At 46.1% G+C, this 26,548-nt stretch overlaps 1 protein-coding gene and 1 pseudogene across 2 annotated transcripts in view; both read right to left on the reverse strand.

Moving 5' to 3' along the window:
• Positions 1 to 26,548, reverse strand: part of TMEM178B (transmembrane protein 178B) — a 414,662-nt gene that overhangs the window by 75,653 nt on the left and 312,461 nt on the right. The gene's annotated exons all lie outside the window — the stretch shown is intronic.
• On the reverse strand, positions 22,794 to 23,357 carry LOC102276385 (small ribosomal subunit protein eS10-like; annotated as a pseudogene).

The raw sequence follows: 26,548 nt of genomic DNA on the forward strand, positions 1-26,548 counted from the left end.
CCCAGGAGGGCAGGCCCTGAAAAGTCTAGGTTGCTGGCCCTGTCTCTGGGCAGAGGAGTGGGTACACATCCTCCAGAGTTTGGATTCCAGTTTGTGGATGGGGTAAGGGGGGAGTGGAAGGGTAAGATCATGATTAATCCTCACCACTTGCATTAAAGCACTTTCATATACCTTAGCTCATTTGTGCTCCTCAGCCTGTGAGATTGACGAGGAGTATGTTTTTCTCATTCTACATTTGGAGAAATGGGTTCCATGGTCAAGGTCAGGTAAAGTCAAGGAAGTTGTACAGAGACCGTGACCTTGTCTCTGGGCTTGAGGAAAGGCCTCCAGGATGAAGATGTCCCTCCTCTGTCCCAGGGACATGAGATCATCAGCGCTACCTGTGCCTGGCCTGCTGTGGACACCAGAATCCAGTTGCCCATGGTGCACTGCACGGAACCCAAAGCCCCAGTTGCCCACATGGCACCAGACTGTCCAAGGAACTGTAATTCCTGTGTCCAAATTTGCTCCACGTGGTTAGGACTCCAGGCCTGCAGATCTGGCTGTGTTCAAGTGCCCCAGTGGGGCTGGGGAGGGCCACAGAAACATGTTAGTTTCCACTGTAAGGAGTTAGCAAGGAGCAGCTGCCCAGAGTGGCCTTCCCTGGTGGCTCAGTGGAAAAGAATCTGCCTCCCAAGCAGGAGACCTGGGTTTGATCCTTGGGTTGGGAAGATCGCCTAGAGAGGTAATAGCAGTCCACTCCAGTATTCTTGCCTGGGGAATCCCATGGAGAGAGGAGCCTGGTGGGCTAGAGTCCATGGGGTCACAAAGAGCCAGGCACGACTAAGTGCAACTGAGGACACATGCACACAGGTGCCCAGGATGGGCCACGTAGGAAAGCCTGTGCTGATGTGGGAGGAAATAAGGATGCCTGGCAAGGCCCAAAGCAGCAGCACCATGTGCCCGCGTGCACAGCAGAGGCTGCGAAGGGGAGCGTCATCTGCAGCCTTGCCCGTGGGGTGCTGGCTGTGGTCAGAGGGCTGCTCAGTGCAGTGGACAGGACCCTGGACCAGACACAGAAGGGCTAGGTCCTTGTCCCAGCTGTGTTGCTAAGCAGCCACATAACCCTGGAAGAGAAGGAGCCCCAATATCCTTAATATGTATGATGGGTGTAATGGGGTGCATTGTGTCCCCCCAAAAGCCGCAATGTCCAAGTCCTAACCCCTAACACCTGTGATTATGACCTTATTTTGAAATAGGGTCTCTGCAGATGAAATAACTTAAGGATCTCAAAATGAGATCATCCTGGATTTAGGTGGGGCCCAAAATTCAGTGACAGGTGTCCTTAGAAGAGAAAGGGCTGGAAGACTTGGCACACAAGACACAGGGGAGAAGGTCATGATCAAGGCAGAGATCACAGGGCTCTGCCACGGTCAAAGGTCGCCTGAAGCGACAGGGGCTGAAGAGGCAGAAGGAGTCTCTCGGAGAGACTGCTGACACTCTGATCTTGGACTTCCGGGCTGGAGAACTGAGACAGGAAGTTCCTGTTGTGTTAAGCAGCCCAGCCTATGGTACACTGTCACGGCAGCCCCAGGAACTAGCACAGTGGGGATAAACAGCTCAGCCTGCTTACCACCTGTTACTGTTGTTTGGTCACTCAGTCGTGTCTAGCTCTTTGTGACCCCAGGGACTGAAGCATGCCAGAGTTTGCTCAAACTTATGTCTATTGAGTCAGTGATGCTATCTAACCACCTCATCTTCCGTCGCCCCCTTCTCCTCCTGCCCTCAATCGTTGCCAGCATCAGGGTCTTTTCCAATGAGTCTGCTCTTTGCATCAGGTGGCCAGAGTATTGGAGCTTCAGCTTCAGCATCAGTCCTTCCAATGAGTAATAAGGACTGATTTCCTTTAGGATTGACCTAGGGCTCTGTGGAGACTAGCTGAACCACGGTCCTGATATCACAGGATATAAGCTCCTGTTGTCCTGCCCAGCTCTGTGCTGTCCAGGAAAGTTGACATGAACTCCGTGTGGTTACTGAGCACCAGAGAACTTGACTAGTCCAAGTGGAGATGTGCCACCAAGTAGAAAGAAAAGAGTATAAATTAACACTAATATTTCTTACTTTGATTATGTGTTGAAATGGTATTTTGGACCTACTGAGCTTGTGCTGTGATTCATGAGGTCACAAAGAGTCAGACATGACTGACCGACTGAACTGAACTGAACTGAGCTAAATAAGATATATATATATATACATATACATATATACACACACACACACACATACATATGTATATATATCTCACCTGTTTGATTTTAGACTTTATTTTTAATGTGGCAACTAGAAAAGGAAGAACTATGTATGGGGCTCCTGCTGCTGCTGCTAAGTCACTTCAGTCACATCTGACTCTGTGCGACCACATAGATGTCAGCCCATCAGGCTCTGCTGTCCCTGAGATTCTCCAGGCAAGAACACTGGAGTGGGTTGCCATTTCCTTCTCCAATGCATTAAAGTAAAAAGTGAAAGGGAAGTCGCTCAGTCGAGTCCAACTCTTAGCGACCCCATAGACTGCAGCCTACCAGGCTCCTCCATCCATGGGATTTTCCAGGCAAGAGTCCTGGAGTGGGGTGCCATCGCCTTCTCCGATGCGGCTCCTACTCTATATCTATTGGTCCAGGCTGGCCTAGACAATGCCCTGGGTGGCAGCCAAATGAGGATTTGGGAAGATCTTTCAAATGACCACAAGCCGAGGCAAAAGCAGTTCATACCAGCCACACTGCATAAAGGAAAGGACCCCTGTGCTCTGGTTTGGGCCTGCCTCTGTCTCATTGCAGAAAACAGCACTCGACAGAGCTCTGCCCAAGGTAGCAGGCTCCCCCTTGAAGTGAAGTGTTAAGTCGTTTCAGTCGTGTCTGACTCTTGGCAACCCCATGGACTGTAGCCCACCAGACTCCTCCGTCCATGGGATTCTCCAGACAAGAATACTGGAGTGGGTTACCATTCTCTTCTCCAGGGAATCTTCCCAACCCAGGGCTTGAGCCCAGGCCTCCTGCATTGCAGGTGAATTCTTTACTGTCTGAGCCACCAGGGAAGCCCTCCTCCTTAAGCGGGTAGGGATTCAATGATGAACAATGAAAAGTAAGTATCTTTGTTTCACAGTTCTACTCCTTTGGCTTCTAACCCAGAGTCTACCCCAGATCTGCATTCACTGTCAACACTCAGGCTTCTGAGTGCCTGGCACCTCAGGCCTCTCCCAGGCTCAGCTAAGTGCCTGTAATAATAGGTTGGTGGGAGCTCAGACAATTACAGCCACAAACCGGCCAAGGTTGTAACCTCTATCTCCTTCAATCTGTCTGTCCATCTAGCCCAGTCCACACCTGTCCACCCATCTCCAGGCCACTGCTCAGATGCTGACTCTGCCCCGACTCCTGCAGTTCTCACTCCTGTCCTCCCCCACTCAGTTCTGTCTGTACACTGGAGCAACCACTAGCTTGATCCTAGGCTGGCGGCGCGAGTAGACAAAACGGAGCGTTTGATCCACCACGATGCGGCTCCAACGGGAGAAACACTGGCAGTAATGACAAGCACTGGTGGGAGGGAGGAGATGAATCGCTGGGAAGCCCGACTTCCCACCCTGCAGAACACACAAAGACAGGCACCCACACCCACCTGGGCAGACAGGCAGACTCCCACACTCCAGAGAGCGGAAACCAGGTTAGCTCAACCCACAGGCACCAAGGGGCTTCCTCCAGAAGCCCTCCTGCCCTTCCATGCCAGAAGGGAGCTTCCTCTTCCCAGAACTTTAATAATATCTATGGCCTGTGCTAGAGCTTCCCTAGTGGTTCAGATGGTAAAGAATCCACCCGCAACGCAGGAGACCAAGGTTCTAACCCTGGGTCGGGAAGATCCCCTGGAGAAGGGAATGGCTACCCACTCCAGTATTCTTGCCTGGAGAATCCCGTGGATAGAGAAGCCTGGTGGGCTACAGTCCACCAGGACAGGGAAGCCTGGCGTCGCAAAGAGTGGGACCCAACTGAGTGACTAACATTAATGGCCTTTGCTGCTTCTCTTTGTAACCCTTCTTTGTAGCAGCTGTGAGTGTGGAGAAGTCCTGAAGGGCAGGGCTCACCTTAAGCTTCACCATGATGACCATGACGTCTGTGATGTGGTAGAATACCTAGCATATTGAAGGTGTTCGATATGTGTTTGCTGTTGTTATTAACGAAAGAAAAAAGAGAGTAAAGCTACTACGAGCTTATTTCTAAGGCCACCTTTCCTGGGGTTAGAAAAAATTGCTCAAGATTTGGAAATGGAACAAAGGGTTTACTGTAGGTTCCTTTACTGAGTTAGCAAGAGGTATGCAGCTGGCTGCCTGGAGCTATCTGATTTTGCCTCAGTTTGATTTGCTATTTACTATTGATTAGGATATTTACAACTCTGTCCAGGTAGGTGTCAACTTTTAGAAAACTGATAGCAAACCAATGATTCCAACCAAGACTAATGCAAATGAATATTGTCCTGTAGAGATGTAAATGATTTCCAGCCTGAAGAAAAGATAAGCCTAGTCAGTGCTTCCTGTTTACCGCCCTGTGGTTCATAACCAGTTTTGTATCTAACCTAGCAATCTTATTTCCTTTTCTAGGATATCTTAAATGTCTTTCCCTTGGCCACCTGATGCAAAGAACTGATTCATTTGAAAAGATCCTGATGCTTGGAATGATTGAAGGCGGAAGGAGAAGGGGACGACAGAGGATTTGATGATTGGATGGCATCGCTGACTCAATGGACATGAGCTTGAGTAAACCCCAGGAGTTGGTGATGGACAAGGAAGCCTGGCGTGCTGCAGTCCATGGGGTAGCAAAGAGTCAGACACGACTGAGCGACTGAACTGAACTGAACTGAACTGATGGAACACAAAGGAGCTTCCCCGGTGGTGCAGTGGTAAAGAATCCACCTGCCAATGCAGGAGACGAAAGAGATGTGGGTTTGAGCCCTGGGTCTGGAAGATCCCCTGAAGGAGGAAATGGCAACCCACTCCAGTATTCTTGCCTGGGAAAGCCCATGGACAGAGGAGCCTGGAGGGCCATAGTCCGTGGGGTCACAAAGAATCATACACAATTGAGCAACTGAACATACAACACTTGAAACACAAAACCCACTGCTCTTCAGTGGTCTTCAAACCAGATTTTCCATCTCATCAGTGAATAAGTTGGATAAATTTTTGAGCCCAGACCATTCTATTCGGCATGGGAGACATGTCTTTTAAGTTTCTGAACATGATTCCTTGGCATGGCAGTGCAGAGATTCAGAAGCACTGGACTCTCAGGCTTTAACTTCCCTAGCTAATCAGTTAGCTATCTCAGTCTCGGGCTGTTTAATGGTCACGAGCTCACTCTCGGGCTGCCTAATAGTGCTTCCAGCAGGTCTTTCAGGAGGAAATGATCCTCAAGCCTTTGGAGATTTTAGAGAACAAAAGTAGGACATTGGGACAACTGGTCACCATCTAATCTGGGTGCAGAGAGGACAGGCCAGAGCAAAGACACACCATGTCCTGCCACAGATTTCATGCTGTCCCAATAATGACTCTCTACAAAGAACACCTTTCCTGCTCTAGCCCCAGCTCAAAGGCTACTTTCTCCTGAAGCCCCCCTTGACCACCTCCCACCTCAGCACCCAGGAAGAGTAGGCTGCAGCCTTTTTTGTGAGTGTTATGCAGGCCCTCACTTTACAACAGAACTTAAATATCTTTTCTCAGAATTGCATGCAACTTAGCTCCCATGTAAAGTTGCCAGCTGCCTTAAACAAGAGTATGGGTAAAAGACACTATTCTGGGAATGGGGTGGGTGTATTCCCAGCTTGGAACAAAGAAGAGGAGAAAGGAGGTTCTAGGAAAGATGAAACAAGACTTGGGAGAGGCAGGGCAAAAGTGATCCAAGCTAAAGTGACATGTACATCTCAGGGCCTGCGTCGAAGCTGTGGGATTAGGTAGAAAAATGCAGGTGTGTTTGAGCAGTCAGGGGTAAAGGTTTCTGGAAATTCAGGGCAGATGGAACTGGAAAAAGGAGAGGGAGGGGATACAGAAACCTGTCTGTGCTTCTGAAATTCGATCTGAGTTAATCTGCACGGCTCTTGGTTCCTATCATCTGGTGACTAGATGCACAAATGATAAAAAATAAATAATAAAAAGCAGTAAACTCAGTCAGTCTTGGTCCACAACTACAGAATTCCCAGGGTGTCAGAGTGCCTGCTACCAGGATAACCCCCATCAGTGGGTGTATGATGACCTATAGCGCTTGGAGATAATGTTATAAATATTTCCTTCTACATCTGTAACTTCCACTTGACCATCAACTCCTTGGGAAAAGAGTCCAGCTTAAGTTCATCTTTGTGTTCCCAGATTCCAAAGAATGTGCTGTATCGGAGACTGTTTTAAAAGTTCCTGAATATGTATTTTGTTGCCCATTGAACTTTCTTTACCTGTGCATTTATTTTCAAAAATAGCGAGGCAAGAAGAGGCAGTGAAAATCCCAAGACCCAAAGAAAGACACCACTTTAAAAATGAGAGCAAAATAGAAAATCTCTGGGACCAGCAGAAGAAAAGAATTCATAGAGATGTAGATCTGCCCCTGATGAGTTAGCAGTCTGGAAGTCATCTGACTCTCCCTCTAATGCCGGTAAATATGCAGGCAAAGAAAGCTAACAAATGACCTCCAGAAATCACCTTCTGAGAAACAGGAAAGACATGTACGCGGAAAGCAGGTGTAAAACTGATCTCTTGGGCAGAGACTCTAGGGTGTCCAGCAAACCCAGATAAGGACCAGTTATCTTCCTAGGACATTTATGATTATAGGGAACATTTTAAAAAGCTTTCTTAAAGAATATATATTTAAAAATTTTAATTTATTCATTTGGCTGCACTGGGTCAAATCGTTGCGGCATACAGGATCTTCAATCCTTAGTTACGGCATGTGGTTCCCAGACTAGGGTCAAACTAGGGCCCCCTGCATTGGGAGCTTAGAGTCTTAGCTCCTGATCCACCAGGGAAGTCCACAGTGGGAACACTTTATTACCATAACCTGGAAAGAGGAATCAGAAGGCCTGACTTCTTCTCATGATTCTGCCTTGACCATCTATCAGCTCATACGCTAGAATATGACCCACTACAACCCGTATTTCCCATGACCTTCCCCCAGTGCTCATCTTGTCAGTCCTGTGTGGTGCCTCCTGAATCAGGGACCAATGAGGTCCAGGGATCCAGTGAGATGCCTGCAGCCAAAATTCAGGAGTAATTAGGAAAACACTTCAACTGGCCATGGCTGGCTTGAGATAAAGGCAAAGCCCATGTGGTGCTGCTGGTAGGCCCCTGAAGATAAGAAGAAAATGGGAGGGGAGTCAGGATGGGGGAGATAAATCTGGTCTGAATTTACATCGATAGGAAACCTTTCCAAAATTAAAAGAGAAAAGCAAAGAAAGCACACAGGTGCGGAAGCTGGGCTGCCCGCGTCGTCACCGAACACTGATTACAGCTTGATGCTTGCTAATTTGGGATGACTGGGGAGCTGCTGATGAAAACGCCCTTCAGAGCCTCTCTCCTTAATGCCCCTTCTCAGGAAAGGCAGGAGGAGCTTCAGCAATGAAATCGATGGCGCCATTCCCTGACTCTGTTGCCTCCTAGCTTTGTGATCTTGGAGAAGTCAGCTCACCTTTCTGGGGCTCAGATTCCACATCTGTACTCAGAGGGCAGGGGGGGATGGACAAGAGCCTGCCTCACCTGCCAGCTCCGGGAGCCCCTGCCTGAGGCTATGAGAACAAGCTCGCTGGGGACCTCTGCAGCCCCTCCTGCTGCTTCCAGAAAACACAGGATCCTCCATCAAACCATTCTAGCGAAGAATATCTTCTGCTCCCTGCCTAACAGGCTAATTTGCCTCCCATGTGCTGTTGCAGATGGCCCAGAGAAAAGTCCACATTGGTGTTTGAGGCGCCAAGCTCTGGGGAGAAAAGAAATCCCGCAGTGGTGGGGAAGAGGAGTTGGGGGGCGGGGCGTATAGAGAAGGCAGGAGTCAAGCAGTGGAGAGGAGGGGTGCCGGTCAGTTCAGCTCCCCACGTGTTAGCTCCCGCGCCTCCGTGGGGGTATTCCTAGGCTCCAAGACAAGGGGCTGGGTCACAGCATCAGTGTAGCAAAACCAGGATCAAGCATCAGCCTCAGTGTACTGTATCCAGATGCCTGTTTCAGAAGAAACAGGCATAAAGCAGTCTCCTCCTTTTCACTGGAATCAAGAACTTAAACTTACCCTCTAGTTAGACTCCAAGAGGTGCTACAAAGTACTAGCAAAGGTCTTTAGACCAGAGTCAAGCAAAGGTCTCAGTATCCTACAGCTGGTCTTTGATACCACCCTTCCTTAGTGGTGGCGATGGTTCAGTTGCTAAGTCGGGTCTGATTCTTTGGGACCCCATGGACTGTAGCCCACCAGGCTCCCCTGTCCATGGGATTTCCCAGGCAAGAATACTAGAATGGGTTGCGATTTCCATCTCCAGGGGATCTTCCTGACGCAGGGATCCAACCCTCATCTCCTGCCTTGCAGGCAAATTCTTTACTGCTGAGCCAGCAGGGAAGCACCCTTGATAGCACCCTTAGTCCTGTTAAAGGCTCCTCACTGAGTCCTCAGCATGTTAGAAACTCCATCTCCACATGTTGTGGCACCTCCCCAGCAGGCTTACCTTAGTGACCTCCTACCTATCCACCCACCCCAGTCTCCTGACAATGACTCAGCCCCCTGTACAGCCAGAGCTGGGCCCCTTCCCATCAGAGTCCCACTTGCCCAAGAGCTGCTGGAAGCCTCGGCGGTACGACAGCTCTGCTTCTGCCCCTCATTGAGCAGATTCATTCCCTGCATTGCAAATTAGAAACTGGAATGTAACTTCTCAGGGAAGGATTTATCATGGTGATTAAATTCTGTATAAATCAATATAGAAAGATAAGCAGTATTCAGAACTTCATGGTGATCCAGTGGTTAAGAATCAGCCTTCCAATGCAGGGGATGTGAGTTCAATCCTTGGTTGGGAAACTTAAGATCCCACAGGCTAAGCCTGTGCACTTCAACTAGAGAAGCGAGCGCACTGCAATGAAAGATTTTGCAATCTGCAACGAAGACCCAGTGTACCTCAACTATGACCCAACGCAGCCAAATAAATAAATATAAAAAGCAAAAGAAGAGAAAGAAAATCAGTGCGAAAATCAGGAGCAGTGACTAAACGACTCACCCATGGTCACAGAGGCAGCTAGTGACAGAGCTGAACCCAGGGCTCCTCACTCTCAGCTCAGTTACAGACCAGCTTTTACTCACTGGCTTGGCAACCTGCCTACTGTTTATAGTATGGTTTCTACCAGAATCTGTGTTCTGAGTCCCCAATCACCATATTGCAGGGAAAAATTCGGAACAGGCTCCTTCAAAGTTGGAGACCAGTAATTCCATATTAGGGCTGCTGCTGCTGCTGCTAAGTCGCTTTAGTCGTGTCTGACTCTGTGTGACCCCATAGACGGCAGCCCACCAGGCTCCCCCATCCCTGGGATTCTCCAGGCAAGAACACTGGAGTGGGTTGCCATTTCCTTCTCCAATGCATGAAAGTGAAAAGTGAAAGTGAAGTCGCTCAGTCGTGTCCGACTCTTTGCGACCCCATGGACTGCAGCCCACCAGGCCCCTCCGTCCATGGGATTTTCCGGGCAAGAGTGCTGGAGTGGGGTGCCATTGCCTTCTCCATTAGGGCTGGTAGGAGGGGCCAGATTCAAGGAAGTGACATTCTTCCTGAACTGACCGGCCTCACAGGAGGGTCCTCACAGTGCAAAGGCCCTCAGGACTCAATGTGAAATGTCATCCAGGAACTCCTGGGGAGAGGAACCTTTCCTAGTCTCATGCTTACTTAATTTTTTTTTCCTCATTGTGCTATTTCTAAGTGAAAGAAATGAATGAGATAGTTAATTACTACTAATGTAATTTGGGGGAGAAAAACTCCATGATCTCATGGCTTCAAGCACCAACAAAGTTCATATTTTCTTACAACCATCAACCTTCACTAACGGGAAGCTGACACATGGTCCCCTTCTGATGGTGCTGGTGGTGCTGATACAATGCCCATGCTCAACGCTCAGAGATGTTCATGAGACAAAAAAAGTGTTCAGTCTGGATGATGTTTTGTCCTCTGGGGGCTCTCTTTTTCTCCCATGAACGACAACAATCACAAACATCTTAGGGCGCTATGGTCCCCACACTGAATTGCTGGAGGGCTTTCAACACCCCCTAAACAGCGGGGACGACTGAAGCGCTTTTTCACTCTGTGACACTGACCTCCTTTATGACCTTTCTCTTAGTGTCAGGTGGCTTCCAGGAGACTGCTAAGTGACTTCTAGGAGACATGCCAACCCTCAGTGTTAAAGAGAGCCTGGAGATACCCTGAGCCTTGCCCATCTTTTTTTTTAATTTTCCACTTAATTTTATTTTTTGGCTGCACCAGATCTTAGTTGCAGCACACAGGATTTTTGTTGCTGAGTGTGGGATCTTAGTCACAGCATGTGGGATCTAGTTCCCTGACCAGGGATTGACCCCAGGCCTCCTGCATTGGGAGCGGGAGTCTTAACCACTGGGCTATCAGGGAAGTCTCCTATCTTCTCTTCTTTAAGGTCCCATCTGGAGTGGCTTCTTGTCTCCGAACAGATACAGGTATGAGGAAGAGGAGAGGAAGGCAGTGATCAGCCTGAGCGTTGGTGAAACCTTGAATGGCCACACCCTGTCACTTCACCCTTCTGATACTCTTTTCTTCTCTGTTATGTGACAGACCCAGGCTGGGCAAGCCGTGAAGATCCTTCTGGCTGCCAAGACCATTGAGTCTCCAATGGGCAGCAGGACCAAGGTTTTCCAGGAAGGGAGGGCAACTGAATGGTCAAGGGATGCCCCGGGGGAACAGACGAGGAAACAGGCGTGCAGGAGGGAGGCGTGGTAGGGCATTTGCCTCTTTGGACCTTTGGAAAGAGACTCTGTTTTCTTCCTCTGGAACTTGGACATCAAACTCCTGGGCAACGAAGCCCCCAAGGCAACGATGAGAAGCTTGGGATGAGGAACAGGTGAGGGGTGCTGGCAGAGCAGCTTCCTCCCTGGTGTCATGACCCACCCCTTCTCCACCCTCACCACTCCCAAGTTCTCTACACTCCCTCACCTCCTGGGGGGTGGGGAAGGGTATCAAGACCCCCAAGCCTCTTGCCTCATCCTCTTGCACAAGGCATGGCCAGACGCCTGGCTGGGAGGAGCCCTGGTCTCCGTGATGATTAGGAGGGTGAAGATAATTCCATTACCAGTAATAGGATGTTGTAAACATTCCGTCTCCACCTGTTAATTAGCACCACCCCCTCTTTGCTCCCGAATATGAAGCGATGCTGCGTAATCATGGCATTTTGCTGGTGATGCTGTTTCTCATATGTGGTATTTCAGTGGTTTGTGTGGGAGAAAGAATTAATTATAGCTCTCCAGTTCCAACCCATTCTCAACCCCACCCCCGTCCTCTTCTCCCATTCCCCTGATATAAAAAGCCATATGTGTATATATAAGCAGAGTAAACACATCATGCTGTTTACTGAGGCAGGGGGAGGGGACAGCACTGTGGACCAAACGCCCACTAAGTCCCAGGTCTGCCTCTGGTACCACCACAGACCAACACAGAAGCCGTGGGGACCTCTGTCTCTGGGCCTCGGCTTCCTGGTCCTAAAACAGGGATAACAAAGCAGCCCTGCTCACGCTGAGCTCACTCTGAGGACCAAAACAATGAAACCCGGGAAGCTGTGTGATTTAGCTATGTACATTAACAGCTAAATTCTTAGTAACTGTTCCATGTGCCCATGGAATTCCTTCTATAGAGTCTTCTGCAGCTTATCTAGAGGCAGGTTTCTTTGGAAACCTAACCAAACTAAAGAACTAGAATCAAAATTATTAGATACGAATAAGTCAATAGAGGTGGGGGTGGCTTAGATGCCGGGAGGCTGGAGAGAGGGGATGCAGTGGGTGTGAGAAGCAGCAAGTGACTGTGGGTAGTCAAAGAGATGATGATGAAAGGTTAGGGGATCACAGGTGGGTCCAGACTTTACATGTGTTGGGGAGCACATATTTAAAACATGGAATAGGAACCTTAAAATGGGCTGGCACACTGGGGGAAATTCAGAGTGGAGAGGTGGAGGAGGACTAGGACGAAAATACATATAAATATATATGCTATGCAATTTGCTTTATCTGTATCTTAGAATCTGAGAATCTATAAATGAACCAGGCATAGATGAAAAATGGAAAAGAATAGAATTTGCTCAAAATACCATTGAGTGTTATATATATTGACACTGGTGGTGGGAAAAAATAGCAGCTGTGTTATGGGCTGTACCCCTGGGGTAGAGGGGCTGTGGACATTATTATTCTATACAGGGGCCATGATTTGGTTTCTATTATCAGAAACTGTGGAGGGTGAGGCATTTTATAATTTATAATCCCCTGAACAACTCTTGAAGCAGGTATTATCACTGATCAGAAAGCAGAGGCTCAGGAAAACAGATATCTTGCCCAACACCAGACAGCCAGTTAAGTGGAAGAACTGGGATTCAAACCATATCTGACTCCTGAGCTGCCTCTCATGGTAGATGGGGCGGGGAAGGGGGGGTCCCTACTTTGCTTTAAGCCCCCACAACTAGGACAAGAGGGGACCACACCTAAACCAACCAAACTCTCCTACGCATAAAGCCTAAGCTCTTGTCATCATACCCATTTCCTCCTAGAAAAGTTCAACTTGTTTCCATCCTGGAAGCTGGAGAAAAATGTACCAAAACCATCAGTGGCCAGGCTGTGGGTCTTTCGGTCCTGTGCTTTCGGCCCAGTCTTGCGCAAGCCACAGAGGACACTTCTGTGGTCAGAGAGAGAAAATGGTAACTAAACAGGATGGAATCTATCTTCAAACAAAATCCCCCAGAAATGCAATTGCAAGTCAAGGAGAGGTCAGGTAACACAGCATGCCCATGATTTAGTGAGACAAGAAGAGGAGTTTCCTTCAACATGTCCAGTCTTTAGAAAGTTAAAAAAAAAAAAAAAAAACATAAATAAGTAATATAGGGTAAACGCCAAAGAAATGAAGCCATCCTTTTGTCTAAAGAAAAGAAAAAAATTTAGCCTAATAAATTCCTCCTAAATTAGGGTGAAAAGTATGTGTTTTTTTGTTTGTTTTTTTTCACTAATTCCCCCGAATAGAGTGTTGCACACCCAAAGAGTCTTGTCTAGTTAGCCTTCTCCAAACCCACACACAGCGCCCATAATAGAAGCATGTGTGTGGCCTGTGAGAACCACAAAAATGAAAAGCAGTGGAAAGAAAGATGAAGGTCTTCTTGAGAGCATGAGAGCATCTTTGCAGCAGATGGCTGCCATGTTGTCTCAGGGACCCTGCTCCTGGGGGTACCAGCCCCTGCCATATCCATCAAGTCACGAGGTGTGGGGGGCTTACACGAAGAGGCTGAAGCAGGGCTACAGCTGAGCCCTGACCCCATAGTGCTGAGGGGATGAACCCTTTTCCCTTCTCCTGGCCTCCTAGCCACACCCCCAAATCCTTCAAGTCTCTTCAGCTCCCATCTCCCCCTGAAAGTCCTCCGGCTCCTTCGCTCCTCCTTGGTCCAAGCGTCTGCCACACTCTGGGCTGAACGCACTGTTTCTGCACCTATTATGCCTCTATTAGTTCTCATTCTCCTGGTGTCAAGTGGTTTCTATTTCCTTTGACTTTTCCTCACTGCTGAGTAAAGAGCTGTCACTCAGTAAATATCCTGCTGATTCAGTAACAGAGGAAGGATTTAGGAGTTCTTGGTTTCATAGTTACCTAAAGATGGAGGGAGGGAGAGAAGGATAAAGACCGTGTTACCCTGGGGAAGAGGAACCCCTTGCAGCACCCAGGACAGCATTCTTCCCTGGTAACAAGCTCTCTTTACAAGGAGGAAAAAATGAATTATCACACATTTTGTGAATTCCCAGCGTCTAAACATACCACAAAAGCACAGGCTCAAAGTGCTGGAACTGGCAAGTTATTTGCCTTAAATAACAGGGCTTGGAGATGGTAAATGCAGAACTTTGGGTAACTTGATAATGACTCACTCTAAGTCTTTTTTTTCAGAAGTGTTGAAAGTTTAGTGAGACTAAATGCTAGATGTAAGCCCCATTAGAGCTTGTATCTGGTTTGCTCTGGAGCAGGGAATTCACTCTTCAATCTCTTCGATCCATTCCCAAGAATTAGATTATGGCCCAGAGGGGCGCCAGAAAAATGCTGCTGTCCACAACACCAGATTTCAGCTTTGATCTCCTCTCTCCCTGCTCAAAACCTTTAGGCTCTCCTTTCCATCTGCTGGACAGAGTCAATGCCTGCTGCAGATGGCTCTTGGCTACTGGATTCTAGTGTGGAAAAAAAGAAATCCAACCACAAAAGACATTTGAGGGACAACTGTGGATATGAGACTATGAACTAGGCATGGGTAATATTAGGAAATTATTATTCATTTTGTTGAATGGGTAATGACAATGTGGATATGTAAGTATTCTGGGGTATTAAGGACCATGAAGCCTGCAATTTACATTGGAGCAGTTCATTAAGAATTAAACACTTTTGACAGGTAGATAGAGAAGAAAGATGAAGTAAATACAGAAAAATGTCAGCATTTGTTAGACTTGGATGATGGACCTATGAATGTCACCTGTTACTTTCAGAAGGACAAGAGTGTAAATTTTCTTTCAAAGAGCTAAGTGTGAGAAATTTATGTCTGGTATGGGATTGAAAACTAAAGGCTAGACTAGACAATTATCTTTGCCCCTCAGTTCCAAACTCTTTAAGTAACATCTCTAATGCTAGGTGGTTTGAGACCTCTATTTTAAATCAAGGGGTTACTACTACATGCCTTTTCTTTCCATTTTTGTTAATGCTTAAATTTTTTGTAATAAAAATGGTATGCTGGTTCCTTAAAACATTAAACAAGGGATTACCTTGTGATCCAGATTTCACCTCTGGGTATACACCCAAAGGAAGGAAGAGTAGGAGTCAGAATAGATATTTGCACCCCACGTTCACAGCAGCATTATTCACGATAGCCAAAGGGTTGAAGCAACCCAGACGTCCATAGACAGATGAGCAGATAAACGGATGTGGTATGTTCACACAGTGGGACATCCATTTAGCCTTAAAAAGGAAGGGAATTCTGACACATGCTTCAACATAAATGAACCTTGAGGATGTAGCGCTAAGTTATAAGCTGGCCACAAAACAACAAATACTGCATGATTCCACTTATCTGGGATACCTAGAGTAGACAATTCATAGCAATAGAAAGTAGCACAGTGGTTACCTGCTAGGGGAGGAGGAAACGGGGAAGTGTTTAATGGCTGGAGGGTGTCAGTTGGGGCCGATGAAAAAGTTCTGCAGATGGATGGGGGGTGACAGTTGAATTAACTGAATGAGACAAAACCTTCCACTTAAAAACAGTTAAATGCACAGGGTGCTCAGGGCTGGTGCACTGGGATGACCCTGAGGGATGGGATGGGGAGGGAGGTGGGAGGGGGTTCAGGATGGGTAACACATGTACACTCATGGCTGATTCATGTCAATGTATGGCAAAAACCACCACAATATTGTAAAGTAATTAGCTTCCAATTAAAATAAATTAAAAAAAAATTAAAAAAAAAAAAAAACAGTTAAAATGGTAAATTTTATGTTATGTATAAAGTGTTAGTCACCCAGTCATGTCCAACTCTTTGTGACCCCATGGACTGTAGCCCTCCAGGCTCCTCTGTCCATAGGATTCTCCAGGCAAGAATACTAGAATGGGTTGCCATTTCCTTCTCCAGGGGATCTTCCTGACTCAGGGATCAAACCTGGATTTCCTGCATTGCAGGCGGATTGTTTACTGTCTGAGCCACAAGGGAAGCCCTCTTATTTGGCCACAATTAGAAAGACTTCATAACAAAGAGTTGAAAGCAGCAGCTGAGCAGGCTAGGCTTACTGCTAGGCCTCCGCAGCCTGGCCTTCGTGGCCCTCAGGTTCTGCTGAGCGCTTCCTGCCCCACTGGGCCCTGCACACACCCCACGATGCCCGGCCTCTTTGCGCCTTTCTTCCTGCTAGTCCTGCATGTGAATTCTCTCTTTCCTTTTCCATCTGTCAAACCCCATCTATTCTGGAAGTCAAGCGCCTGTCTTTAGCAAAAAAGATAACATCCTCTTTTTAAAACTCTTCCGAATTCTGACCACAATGATCCTGTCTTTCTCTCATTTCTGCTGCATCTTGTCAGTATTCTCCATAAACATCTGTTTACTCTTAATATACAAAATCTATGCTCAGAATCCGGCCAAGGCTGAGTATGCTGCGTGTACAGTTCACTTGAGAGGCCTGGCAGAGGTACAAGGAGTATAAATTTTCTTTCAAGGGGATATGTGCGTTAGAAAGGTCATGGGTAACAAGGGATTGAGAGTTAAAGGTCATATCTGGGAAATTACGATCTCCACCCTTGATCTCCAGCTAAACATAAAATTTCCGACCAAATGGCATTTCAGGATGCACCAGGAAGTTTGAGGAATTTCTGACTTTGAAAACCCCAAAGCAATGTAAGCTGGATTGTAATGTGTAGCAATAACCCCACTAGGAGACCCACCAGCCCCCATGAGAGATGGGGGTGAGGCGAGATCCCTCTGGAGGTGGAGAGAAAAGGCAGAAAGCTCTGATTTCCCCAACAAGTAAAAATCACTTGATTTTGAGCAGAAGCTGAAGCTCCACCCAAGCCACAGTAAAGTATTTTTGTGGACTAGGATGTGGTACATAAAAACACACATAAACAAGCAAAAATTTGTCACTTGAGGACAGAAACCATCAAAGCTTGTTCATAACAGAAAAGTGGGCAGCTGGGGCTTAAAGCCCACGGTGCACGTGGTAAAGAATAACATGTGACTGCTTCCTGACGCCAAAGGAGGAGTGTTGCCCCAAAAGCCCGGAAAGAAAGGAGGAAGGTGGCGGGGAGAGGAATGATCTACCCTTTCACTGTTTGGGTTTGTCCTCTCCCACTCTCTCCTTGAAGCCTAAATGATTCTCTCTTCTTTGTTTGAAGGGAATCTTAACTTGAAAAGAAATGGATCTGAGTGCTTGAAGTATTTCTCAGTGAGAAGCTGAAATGTCCCTTAGGAGTAATTGCCTAGGACCTGAACAAGACATGTCCAGCCACCCGCTTGGTCCCTGAAGGCACCGCTCAGCTCCCAAAGCAGCTGTATTTTTAAAAGAAAAAAAAAGAGACTCTCTTGCTATTTTCTAAAGACCCCAGGCAGATCATCAAGGGGCTCATGCCAGGCACTCCGTTCAGAGCTGGAGATCTCTGGAAATGTCCTTGCTCCCCCAAATCTCTGAACAACTCCTTGTTCAGGCCCAGAGGTTTCTTGTAAAACTGCAGACCCCATACAATCGTCTCCATTCAGATTCACACAGACAACTCTCAACAGAGAATGTCTTTGCCATTGATCAAGGACAGTCTCGGAAGTAAATGGGATTGTCACTCTATTGGTGACTTTGGCAATGGTGCTGTGACCTACAGCCAGTATAACTGTTGTTGTTGTTGTGTCGTCGCTAAGCCATGTCCAACTCTTCGCGATCCCATGGACTGTGGCCCACCAGGATCCTCTAAGGGATTTCCCAGACATGAACACCGGAGTGGGTTGCCATTTCCTTCTTCAGGTGATCTTCCCAACTCAGGGATCGAATCCACGTCTCCTGCATTGGCAGCTGGATTCTTTACCACTGAGCCACTTGTGCTGGCATGCTATTACTGGCTAATCAGAGGTCTTAAGATGGAAGGAGGCCCTCCGGAACTCACCAGCTACCCTCTGAGTGGTGCGCATGCTAACAGCTCTCACCGCTGTTTCCTCTGCTCCACCCCATGAAGCCATGTACACATGTGCCCTCTTTTCCCCATTAGGCTATATACATGGAAGCCCAGGCCTGGATATGTTCCAGTTTCAAAACCAATTTACTAGAAAGACCACTCCATGGATCCAGAAGGGGTTATTAGGAGAGCGGATATGACTTACTTGTTATGAGAAGTTGGCTGTAGAGAAAGAGACTCTTTCCCTTTTATGTTAGACATTATCCATGCAATTGACAAGAGGAGAGTCCAGAAAAGCTACATAATTTTTACTATGAATTTTCTACTTATACCTCCTGGACCCAATAAGAGTAGTTGGTATCGTGAAAAAGTGATAAACTTGCTGGCAAGTTCCTGCTGACTGGAGTTCAGGGGAAAGAGTTGATTTCTGCCAGAGACTGTCATATGGAGTGAAGTAAATCAGAAAGAGAAAAATACTGTAATATTAACACATATATGTGGAACCTAGAAAAACAGGTTGATAAAAATAGATGATCTGCTATGCAAAGCAGAAAGAGACACAGATGTAGGGAACAAATGTATGGATACCCAAGTGGGAAAGGGGTGGGGGGATGAATTGGGAGATTGGGACTGACATATGTACACTACCCGGTATAAAATAGATAACTAATAAGAACCTACTGCAGAGCACATGGAACTCTCCTTGGTGCTCTGAGATGACCTCAATGGGAAGGAAGTCCAGACCCCATGGACTGTAGCCCACCAGGCTCCGCTGTCCATGGGATTCACCAGGCAAGAATCTTGGGGTGGGTGGCCATTCCCTTCTCCAGGGGATCTTCCCAACCCAGGGATCGAACCAGGGTCTCCTGTATTGTAGGCAGATTCTTTGTCATCTGAGCCCACCAGGGAAGCCCACACAAGGAAGAGGGGATATATGTAAACATATAGCTAATTCACTGAGTTGTACAGCAGAAACTGACAGCAGTGTAAAGCAACTATAGTCCAATAAAAAGATTAAAAAAGAAAAACACAAGAAACCCCCAAAGATCCAGTTTCTGGATCCTGTTGATCCAGGTCTGATGATACCACCTAGAAACAAATGGACTTTGCAGCCCAGGGTGATCTGTTAACTCCTTACTGCTGCCAGGAGTAAGGTACTACCAGGCAGTTTTGGGACTGCCCCAGGACAGTAAAATAATGTAGCTGCAACTGCAGAAATGGTATATTCAAAACATTTGCAAGTCTGTTTTTTTATCTGTTTGTTTTGGAAAGGAAAGATTTCATGTATATATAATATCTAATAATCAATATATGAATTAGAAACCAGCAAATTCATAGGCTGCTATGCTACTTACTATCTCAACTTTTAAAAAATTTTTCCAATTTTATTGAGTTATAGTCAACAAAGATTATATACACTTAAAGTGTCTGTACGTGATAAGTCGCTTCAGTCATGTCCAACTCTGTGTGACACTATGGATTGTAGCCCGCCAGGCTCCTCTGTCCATGGGATTTTCCAGGCAAGAATACTAGAGTAGGTTGCCATGCCCTTCTCCAGGGGAATCTTCCCGACCCAGGGGTCAAACCCACGTCTCTTATGTTTCTTGCATTGGCAGGTGAGTTCTTTACCACTGGTGCCACCTGGGAAGCCCATACACTTAATACAAATACAATTTGATAATTTGATTGTGCAATATTCACTACAATCAAGCTAATGAGCATATCCATCACCTCACAGACTTGTTACCCTTTTCATTTGTGGTAAGAACATTTAAGGTCAACCATTTTAGCAAATTTCAGGTCCACAATACAATAGTCATTAGAGTCACATGGTTGTATGTTAGGTTTCTTAACCTATTTATCTTGCATACAAATAAAAGTTTGTATCACTTGACCACCAGCTCCTCATGGTTCCCTTCCCCCAGAGCCCAGTAACTGCCATTCTGCTCTGTTTCTACTTTTAGATTCCACAAGTAAGTTATGTCATGGAGTATTGGTTTTCCTGCCTCTAGCTTATTTCACTTGGCCTAGTATCTTAACAGTTTATCCATGTTGTCACAAACACAGAAGAATTTCCTTCTTTTCTAAGGCTGAATAATAGCCCATTGAACACTTCCTTTATCCACTCATCTTTCAATGAAGGTTTAAGTTGTCTCTGTATCTTGGCTATCATAAATAATGCTGCAATGAACAGATATCTCTCAAATGCTGATTTCATTTTCCTTGGGTATGTATACCCAGAAGTGAGATTGCTGGATCACAAGATAGTTCTTTTTTTAAGTTTTTGAGGAACCTCCGTACTATTTTCCATAATAGCTGTACCAGTTAAGGGGCTTCCCAGGTGACGCTAGTAGTAAAGAACCACCTGCCAATGCAGCAGGCACAAGAGATACGGGTTCGATCCCTGGGTTGGGAAGATCCCCTGGAGGAGGAATGGGCAACCCACTCCAGTATTCTTCCCTGGAGAAAAATAAAGAATCCCATGGACAGAGGAGCCTGGTGGGCTACAGTCCATGGGGTCTCAAAGAGTCAGACACAACTGAGCATGCACAGTGAGGAAGGAAGGACCTCTTTAAAAGTCTGAGTAATCAAGCACCAGTTAAACATTTGCAGTTCTTGATAGAAATTCCAAGAAACTCTAGTGTTTGACTTTTACCTACTGTTGTTTGTGTACATCCTTGGAAATGAGTGGAAGCCTTGCTGACTCCTACCTAAATCAGCCCCAAACTGTATATAAAATGTCCAGAATTGTGAAACTTCAGAATTGCAATGGAGTTAGACCCATGAAAATTACTGTTCATTGCCCAGGCTGCCATGACAGGAAAAGTTAATGCCAATTGGAAGCATTTACTATTCCAATCCTTTTAAACTAATTCCTTGGCCGTTCCTAGAATCAGGTTTTGGATACCACAGCAGGATCCTTCTGACGGGTAAGAAGAGGCTTAGTGGGGAGGAAGCATAACAACCTAGGGAGGAAGAAATAAAGAATTTGCTCCCTTGTTGGTTAGAAGAATTTAGACTGAATAAATTTAGGTGGTGAGAATGTTTTTCACCTAAAGAAATGCAGCTCCATCTTCAGTGAGTTCCCAGTTGCACTTATAGCAAACCAGGTGTTGTAATACTGACACCTGCTTTAACATAGAAAGGTATGCCTGCCATTCACCTTAGAAAAACATCTCCACCTGAAGCCTGACTGATACGATGGAGGCAATTCAGGTGGTGATGGTTGTTCAGTCGCTCAGTCGTGTCTGACTCTTTGCAACCCCATCGACTGTAGCCTGCCAGGCGCCCCTGTCCATGGGATTTCCCAGGCAAGAATACTGGAATGGGTTGCCATTTCCTTCCCTAGGGATCTTCCCGACTCAGGGATCGAACCTGTGCCTCCTGCATTGGCAGGCATATTCTTTACCACTGAGCGAACTGGGAAGCCCTAGGCAGTTCAGAGAAGTGCCTGCCATGAGCTTGGCATTGTACCGGGTCCAGAGGAGCCAAAGATACATCTGGGCTATTTCCTGCTGCCCTCCCAGGAACTTTCATGGTTACCTGACAGGTACTCAAGCTGTAATGAGACTCTGTGAGTAATGCCAGCTGCTTCAGTAGCAAAAATGTCCTACTGAGTCCCCTAGAGATCCCCAAATGCCTCAGTGAACACAGCCTCACAGCCGTGAGAGCACACATCTTAAAGAGTCGGCCCATGAAAAGCTAAAGGGGTGTGTGGCTTGGCACCTTCAGCAGATGACTACAGGTGAGTGGAAGAAGGCAGCTGGGGACTAGGTGAGAAAACAGGTTTCTTATAGAATGGCATGGCTGGTATGATGACCGTGGAGGGCTGGGTGGAGAATATGCCTGAGTGTTGGGTTGTGTGGCAGAATAACAGAGCAAGGGTGGGTGGGTGAGAGGCCCAGAAACGGAACAGTTGTGGGTGAGCCGTGTGGTGATGGGAGACAAGGGTCCAGCCACAGGGAAGCACAGCAGGTGGTGGTGGGCGGGCAGACGGAGCCCATGTCACCGGGTGACAGAGTGGGTGAGTTCGTGCAGGCTTGACGTTTTCCCTTTATTAAAACGGGGTCTGCTAAATAGAGCTTCTCTCCATGAAAACCTTTTCTGAGTCCTAGCTGGTGGTGGGCCAAGAAAAGATGGGCATGGCAAGGGATTCATCAGCCGCCAAACCCATTTTAGGCAGGGACAAACGTCATTCTGTGCTTTACCTCTGATCTACCTAGATTACCCAGAAATAAAATTTGGATCTTGAGGAACTCAGAACTAGGAGTAGAATTTCTTTCTCTGAAGGTAAGAAGTTATGAGGACCAGGGATGAGACAGGATTTCAAGCTATCTTTTTCTAGGTTGAGTGTCTCAGTTCCCTTATCTGTAGAAAAAGATGTAATATATACTTGTCTAAAGGAGTTATGGTAGAAATAAAAGGAGATGGTGCATGTTAAATATTTGTGCAATGTCTGACACATGGATGAGTGTGTGCTTAGTCACATCTGACTCTTTCTGACCCCACGGACTTGTAGCCTGCCAGGTTCCTCTATCCAGGAGATTTTCCAGACAAGAATACTGGAGTGGGTTGCCATTTCCTTCTCCAGGGGAATCTTCTCAACCCAGGGATGTGTCTCCTACATTGGTAGGTGGATTCTTTATCTTTACCACTGAGCCACCTGGGAAGCCCAATCTTTGGCACACAATAAATGCTCAATAAAAGCATATATTATCTAAAATTCCTTCCACTCTAATATTCAGGGGTTCTATGAATTCTGTCAAAACTGGTTTTATCTTCCTCCAAAGCAGGAGGTCCTGAATGCCTTGAAGTTGTGTGCAGAGTTAGCTCGTAGGAGAGATGCTTGCACAACTCAGTGATTTCTCTAATCACTGGGAATACCCTCACGTTACATTACTATTTTTTTTTTTTTTCTGTTTACAGGTTTATTCAACACAAAACAATCCCTTTCAGCTTTACTGAGGTGGCTGACCACGTCCACGACCAAATCCGCCTCTAAACTGGAATTCAGTTGCCGACCCAGCCCCGGCCTTGGCTTTCTTGTCGGCACCAGGGGGCATGGCGCTTCGTCTGTAGGTGTCTCTGTCGGCTTCCCCTCGCGTGAGTCTTGCAGGTCGCTCTCCCTGCAGACCTTTGGGCCTTGGCCGGCCAGTCTCAGGACGGCTGCAGCGCAGGGTGGTGGGCATGATCTCAGGGGGCAGGTGGGGGCAATCACAGAGATACTGGATGCCTTCGTTGGTGAGGTACCAGTAGAAATGTCTTCAGGCAAACTGTTCCTTCACGTAGCCTCGTGACTTGAGAGACTGCACGGCTTCCATGACATGAAGACTGGGCACATTCTTGTCTGCTAGCTCCAGGTGCTTGGGCATGTGGACATCCTTCTTGGCCATCATCACCCCCTCCTTAAAAAGGAGTTCATAAATGGCAATCCAGTTCTTCTTGGGCATCAACATCGCGACGGTTGCTGTCCTCATGTTACATTAAAAAAAAAAAAAAGTCGCTCAATCATGTCTGACTCTTTTGCGACCCCATGGACTGTATGTAGCCTGCCAGGCTCCTCTGTCCATGGAATTCTCCAGCCAAGAATACTGGAGAGAGTATCCATTCCTTTCTCCAGGGATCTTCCTGAACCAGGGATCAAACCCAGGACTCCTGCATTGCAGGCAGATTCTTTACCATCTGAGCCACCAGGGAAGCCCCTCATGCTACATAAAATGGATCCAAATGAGCACCGCACCCTCCTGGTACAGCTGATTGATCTGACTCAAGCTAGGACTTCTTCCTTCTCCTGAGATTTTGAAATATGGACAGATACAGATGTTAGGAGTTATTGGAGCTGAGTCAGGAAGATTCCCCAACCCTGGGACAGCTCAGATTCTTTTCCTCCTCTGATCTAGGCTGCTTCTGTCTTACTCAGCTCCATGAGCTAGCCTAGCATCCTTTATTATTTCCATTGGCCAGAGCTGATGGCCATTCACTGCAAACAAAGGACACGGTAATGATGCACACAGGTAGTGCACAATCATATCATTTAGAAAGAAGATCCATAGTTTTCATAATAGTTTGAAAGTATTCTTGACTTTTCCCCTCAAAATGATTAAACTCCAAAATACAAGAACTTCATCTAATAAAGTGATAGAGAGGTAGCTCCACGGAGAACAAAAGTAGCATGTTATTTATTCACTGGAGAGCCAAGTTCCTGAGAGTGGATTTTAATATTTTTACCTTCTCCCATACTTCAGAGTCCATAGTGACACTTCCTAAGGCTCACTTGACTTCACACTCCAGGATGTCTGGCTCTAGGTGAGTGATCACACCATCATGGTTATTTGGGTCATTAAGACTTTTTTGTGCACTTTGCCAACAAAGGTCTATATAGTCAAAGCTATGGTTTTTCCAATAGTTCATGTATGGATGTGAGAGTTAGACCATAAAGAAGGCTGAGTGCCAAAGAATTGATGTTTTCAAACTCTGGTGCTAGAGAAGATGCTTGAGATTCCCTTGGGGAACAAGGAGATCAAACCAGTCAATCCTAAAAGAAATCAACCCTGAATATTCATTGGAAGGACTGATGCTGAAGCTGAAGCTCCAATACTCTGGCCACCTGAGGAAAAAGCCAACTCATTGGAAAAGACCCTGATGCTGGGAAAGATTGAGGGCAGGAGGAGAAGAGGGTGACAGAGGATGAGATGGTTGGATGGCATCACTGATTCAATGGACATGAGTTTGAGCAAACTCTGGGAGATAGCGAAGGACAGGGAAGCCTAGTGTGTTGCAGTCCATGGGGTTGCAAACAGTCAGACACGACTGAGCATCTCAACAGAAACAACAATATTTCAGAGTCCAGGGAATGGTGCTAAAGTTTCTGCAAAGTTCCCAAATGACCCTTTGCAGCAGAATCCCACCAATAAGGAAATAAGATTTTTAATCAAGTCATCACCCAGGAGAGAAAGGAATTGAAGACACAGAGAGAACTAATTATATCCATGACAACTCAAAACCTAGAAGAGGGGAGCAATATTTCAAAACCCCTTCAGCCCCTCAAAACCCCTGCCCAACTCTTTTAGAGGCCACCTGCCCTTGAGGACCAAGGTGGTCCTTATGAGTGTGATGAATGGATGCTGGAAGGGAGAGGAATGTAAGAAGTCCACAGACTCAAGTAAAATCTTGTCATCACCAGGTAATGAGTTCAGGAAGAATCTTAAGAAGAGTCTGATCTCTTTGTAAAATAACAAACTCAGGAGTCGGAAGATTTTTTTTGGTTTTGCTTTTGTTTTGTGTTTGCCTTAAGCAGATGATGGGGTAGAAGGAAGGGGCTATCTTCTATTTGGTCAGAGAGTTGTACGTGGAGATAGGAATGGGGCTGAGAAGCTGATAACATTTGTTCCTAGACTCACCTAGGTTAGGGATAATTAAGACCAATGGGTGGCCAGGGAATAAGATTAGAAGTTCTAATGATATAAGCAGGATTTATGCCTTGATATATGGCTGAAAATAAGCAAGACAGACAGGGCTGGATAACAATGTGGGGTTGATCTCATAACAGAAAGGATTATTTGAAACACTGTTCTCTAACAGTTCAGTAAGCACTAATGGTAGGCTTTTGGAACTTAGAAGTCTTTTTTCCCCTACTTACTATAAGGTATGAGTTACAAATAGAGTTCAAGATTCTATGTAATGGGTTTCTAATTTTTTAATGTAAACCTTTATATTAAAAGTACACATGGCTGGATTGAGTTGAATATCTCTGCTAATGCCAAAGTTTGATAATACAAATTCAGTCCGCCTTCAAGGATGCTCCTAGAAAGATCACTGGATGGTAGGGACCATAATGATGCACACAGATCTCCAGGGATCTGGTTTGGCACTAAGGGCTGGTCTTGTAACAGATTCTTCTATTTCAGTGATGGACATGTTGCATGTGCTAAAAAAATGGAATAACTAATGACACTGAAATGTCAGAAACAGGGTCATGAGATTTATATTGAAAAACATGAAAAGAATGGAAAGGAATCTCTTTTGCTGGAACAAAAACTGGGAGACCTTTTTGAAGACATATAAATTTGTCAGGACAGTCAACTGGATTAAAGAATGATTTGGGTTTAATTTTGAATTCAGGGATTCATAACAGAAAGAAGGTTGGTTTATCCAAAAACAAAGAAATGGGGAAAAAATAATGGTAGTGTGTCAGCATGCTCCATAAGGGACAATAAGTAGACTAATTTCATATGACAGATTTTCACACTACTTAAAACACTAAAACTACTGAGATCTCAAGTAAACCTGACCTACAGAAAGTGGTGAGAAGATATTTCAAAACATATAAGCATACAACTCAATAGAAAATAAACATAACCCAATTAAAAAATGGGCAAAGGACCTAAATAGACATTTTTCCAAAGAAGACATACAAAGGGCAGTTAACATGAAAGGGTGCACAACATCACTAGTCATCAGAGAAATGCAAATCAGAGACACAATGCGATATCACCTTACAACTGTTAGGATGTCTGTTATCAAAAAGATAAAGATAACAAATGCTGATGAGGATCTGTGGGTGGAAAGATAAATTCATGCAGCCACTATGGAGAACAGTGTGGAGAGTCCTCAAGAAATTCAAAAAAGAACTATCGTGTGATCTAGCAATTCCATTCC

The sequence above is a fragment of the Bos mutus genome, chromosome 4 (assembly GCF_027580195.1).
Source record: "Bos mutus isolate GX-2022 chromosome 4, NWIPB_WYAK_1.1, whole genome shotgun sequence".
Lineage (NCBI taxonomy): Eukaryota > Metazoa > Chordata > Mammalia > Artiodactyla > Bovidae > Bos > Bos mutus.